The sequence below is a fragment of the Vigna unguiculata genome, unplaced genomic scaffold (genome assembly GCF_037176805.1).
Source record: "Vigna unguiculata cultivar grain cowpea cultivar isolate G323 ecotype 2 unplaced genomic scaffold, ASM3717680v1 ptg000353l, whole genome shotgun sequence".
Taxonomy (NCBI): Eukaryota; Viridiplantae; Streptophyta; class Magnoliopsida; order Fabales; family Fabaceae; genus Vigna; species Vigna unguiculata.
Window position 1 is genome coordinate 20001 of NW_028196988.1, and position 5000 is coordinate 25000.

Sequence of the window (5000 nt, forward strand, 5' to 3'; positions counted from 1 at the left end):
GAAGAACAGAACTAATTATATTAGTGTCTATGATGGATTTTTTTTGTATAATACTAATCGATAGGGCCTCATTGTTAAGTGCTACAAGATCTCGTACATTTGAACCCATCGTCGTGGACCCGAATCCATTAGTATGGGACATTTTCTTTTCCAAGTGAAATCCCCTAGTATATGAAAGAGTGAAAAAGTGTTTTCGTTGTTGTGGAATAAGAAGCCTTCGTATCTTAATGCATGTATTGAATTTATTCGGAGCTATTAGAGCTGGATCTACTTTTTGGGGAATATGAGTCGAAGCAATAACAAGAATATTTCTAGTGGAACATCTTTCACAATCCCTGGAGAGATAGTTCACTAAAAGACCGAGGGATAAGTAATTCGACTCAGTCACATCCAGATCATGAATGTTAGGAATCCATATTATGCAAGGAGACATTGCTTTTGCTAATTCGAAGTGAAAGGTGATATAAAATCGGTCTATTTCTGGCATCATATCCATAGTTAGCGTATTCATCATAGTTAGAAGCTCCAGCTCCATATCAAGGTCACGGTCGATATCGTCACTATCGTCACTATCATCAATATCGTCACTATCATCAATATCGTCACTATCATCAATATAGTCACTATTATCAATAAGAAAACCCTTAGGCTTGTTATCCAGGAACTTGTTCAGAAATACTGTAATGAAAGGAACATAGGAGTTTGTCGCTAGGTATTTGACCAAATAGGATCGTCCAGTTCCTATAGAACCTATCACTAAAATACCCCTACTAGGGGGAGGTAGGGCTAAGCGGAGCGAAAAGGGTTTTCCATGAGATGGGAAATGCAAACTATTAGCCCCCCACAAGGTGTGTGAATAAGTAATTGTCTGATAATTAGCAAGGAATATACGTCTTTCTACTAAACAGGATGTATTGAATTCATAAATCATTAGATACTTTTTTTGAATGTCAACTAAGTATCGTAAGTAAATTGCTCCCGGTTGTTCACTTATTTGATAACCAGAGTTATTCTTTGATAAAAGATCACTATGAGTAAGACTCAATAGAATTTGATCAATCCTTTTTTCTGTTGTTAAGGTAGAAAACTGAACCAAGAATTCTTTTTCTTTATCATCAATCGAATCAGTGTTCGAGACCCAGGATTCTATTTGATCATCAATCCAATCACCATTCACGTTTTTTATTTTTCTTATCAAGGAATAGATTGCTTTACTTGGATGACTTAGATGTCTCGTATTTCTCGAAAAAGCGATTCGATTGATGGGATTTGGTATAATACTTATGAGATCGATGAGATTCCAATATTTATTCTTAGAACGTATGGATTTGACCCCATAAGCGGGACCACCACCCCATAGCATGTTGCTACCAAAAGCAAAACTCCGTATTTCTTCTAGAGAATCTCCTAATTGTTCCAGAGCAACTAGAAAGATATTCTTTAACCAGAAAGAATTCAGTTCAGATGTAGGATACCTATCCAGAAGTTTTCGCAACTCAATCATGTATGATGGAATCATCAAAGATTTTACCTTTTCGAACTCTGTCTGTAACTCACTATAGACTCGAGAAACAAAGAGAAGATGTGTACGAACGAGATATCCAGCAACAAGGAGAAGGAAAAGGATTGAATAGAAGAACTCCTGAACATTTAGCGATCTCAGATGTGTCGATATCAATAGTAACTCATTATTTCGATGAGTCATTTCTTCGGACAGAAGAAGATTATGGAAACAATTACCCGGAATCTCACTTATCAGATTCCATTGTGGAAGACACAATGGAATCTGACGAATTCGCCATAATATATCTGACCCATGCATAATATCATGAAAAATGGATACAAATTTTTGGCTGCTACTTAGTATCGGCAATAGGTCTGAAAAAGTATCTAAAAATATGAAATTTAGATATTTGTACCCCGTCGAGGTAAGGAACCATGGTATATATGTTTGGAATAGATTCCATTTTGAGAGAGTTGAAAAAACACTATCTTGTTGAAAGGTTCTATACATCTGACCTTTCTCAAGGCATTTTTGTAGACAAGAACTCCGTTTTTTCCTTTTTTCGGATGGTAAATATTTCTCAGAACATGGAGTGTGAATCCAACCCATGTTTGAATTGAAATTGAGATACTGATACAAGTTCTTCCCTTCTGAATCAGGTATATTCATATCTGAAAGAGGTTGACAATAAGTTTTTTCAAAATGGACTATTTGTCCCTCTGTTAGAGGTGTTCCAGAAATGTCTGCGATCGAGTAAATAGCTCCACGAACGAATGGATCGTATCGAATTGGAAAATGGAAAGATTTGTAGAAGTTATACCCTTCGTCGCCACTTTGCGGAAAATCGTTAGGTATCAATATGTTAGATACCTGTAACTCGATTGGTGAAATAGTATCTCTCTTCAAAAAAGCATGTTTTTTTTGACCATCGCAAAAAGAAAAGATTTTGTTGCGAATGAACAAGATTTTGAGGAATTGTCCATACGTAAAATCATAATTATTGATACGGGCCTTTTCCACATAAAAAGGGAATCTTTTGTTACAATAGAAGCAGAAGTGATATTGATTATTCAAGAATCGAAGTCGATTTGCTTTATAAAAATAGTATATCAATGAACTTCTATGAAATGGTTTCACGGGATTCAGCCAATTGTCTGGATCGTGGGATATCATTGAGAAATAGGAATCTGTGTTATCAAAAGATTTCCTGCGATTCTTTCTAGTATGGAATGAGTCAATCATCCACTTTGGTATCTTATTGAACAAAAATGGTGATATTGTTCCTCCATTGATCAAGAATTTCGATTTTTGGGAAGTATCTTGGTCATCCAATAATAAGGGTTTCCTTTTTTTCAAATGAAAGATTTGAAGACCTATTGATTCTAATAACTGATTACAGAGTGGATCATTCGGACCTTTCAATTCATAGATGTGGATCTCGGACCTATGAATGGGGATACCCCCAAAACTCACAAATAAAAAAGAAGGAAGTGAGTTAGACAAAAAGAGAAGAAACTTGGGCAAAAAAAGAAGTAACTTGGACAAAAATAAACAAAGTGACTTAGACAAATCTTTTTTGTCGATAACCTCAGACCAATCAATCGAATATTGATTAATATGTAATCGATCGAACACTACTTGAAAACGGCTATTCTGCTCAGAAATGAAATAGTCCAAATGTTCCTGGAAATTCTTGCTCCCATTGGACCATTTGTATCTATATACATTAGGATCCCAATTCATAGATCTCTCCGTTCGAGAAATCAAAATAAGAGGATCGAACCACTTCTTCTGACTCTTTTTCAAATTTGATAAATGTTGGTTGATCGTGTATTTCATTCTAGTTCGATGATTCAGAGTATCATTTCCTATTTGATACCTTTGAATTCCATATTCGAAGTTGCAATTGAATCGATTCAATACATTTCTTATGTAACCATGGGTGCTATATTGGATTTGAATCAGATTTCGGATCAATCTATATTGATTGACTGCCTCCATTATGTTGTTGCTAGCAAATACAACTATTTTAGGTTTTGGATCTTCCACATTATTTCCGCAAGAGGTCTGGACCCATTTTTTTATGATCCTTCGATAAAAAGATTCATTCTCTTCATAAAAAAGAGGAGGTAGAACCAATAAAGAGTGCTTTTTCGATTCATCCCTGGAGTTCAATAACTCATTCAAGAAATGTTTTTGATCCAATCCGGAGGAATCCATAGAAAAATCAAATTCCTTATGATACACCAGATCCGGCTCGGTTATTGATAGAGTGAATAGATCTGCCATTTCTTGAAATATATCTTCTGATTCAAAATCGTGGTGTAACGTGTATCTCCCCCTGTTCCGGTCATGGAATAGATGAAATAAACCCCAAAATGGATTTTTGTTCAAGAATGAAATCTTATTGGAACTGTCCAGTTCACCCTTTGGAACCATATCACATCCTCGATAGGATGAAATAGGATGAATTGAGACGGTATTTTGTAAGTACATAATTATCTTGAATAAATTCACTATTTCTTTCTTTTCCGATCGCCTGGAAAAAGCAAGATGTTTCTTTTGTTCTTTTTTCAACAATTTCTGATCTCTAGTAGACCTATCAGTAGGATTCGAACCCAGATGAAGTTCTGACCATCTGTCAGAGAAAAAAGAACGAGTGGCTCTTGCAGGATTCCCAAAAAATTCTTCGATTTCTTCCGGAAGCAGATGATTATTCATCTGCTTCTCACGTTCCATGAATAGTCGGCACATTGAGGAATATCCAGAAAGGATTTTAAGGAATCGCTCTGATTCTATCTCTGTTCGTTCCGTTTGAAGAAAGGAAGGATCCCAACAAAGAATCGATCTTTCTTTTAGTTGTTGAATCTCTCTTTGATTGATCAATGTGTGATATTTCGAATCCTCATTCCTAATGGAATCGAAAGAATCCTTGGATTGATCAGAAGATCCTTTCAATTGGCTAGAATCCGTTACTTGAATGAAACTAGATCTCGTGGAATCATATTGAAGATTTGATGATACATTCCGTACCTTGCTAAAAAACCGATCCTTGTTTCCCAACCACACATTGTCTAACCAAATCCAATTCTCTCGTGACATGTTCCTCAAAAAATCCGATTCGTGCGGACTCTTCCCCCAACTAACGAAGAGATCTTGACGGAATTGCCACATATGAAATTGAGCACAATTTTGCAAAGAAATAGCCCGCTTGTTTCTCAAGAAGAGATGCGAAACATGCTCAATATCATTTGATTGAATAATTGACCCAGTCCCTTGTTGTTTGAAGAAACCCTCCACTTCCTTTGGTATTTTTTCACGAAAAGCAAACATGAGATAATAAATCCAGTCTTTCACTAAGATTTCGAATAGCTGTCCCGAATTCAAGTTGATTATGTTTCGCCTCTTTCTCGGGGAAAGACGATCAAAAAATTCCCAATCATGGTCCTTACGGATCGGATCATCCATATAATATACAAAAAGGAACTCCAGATAT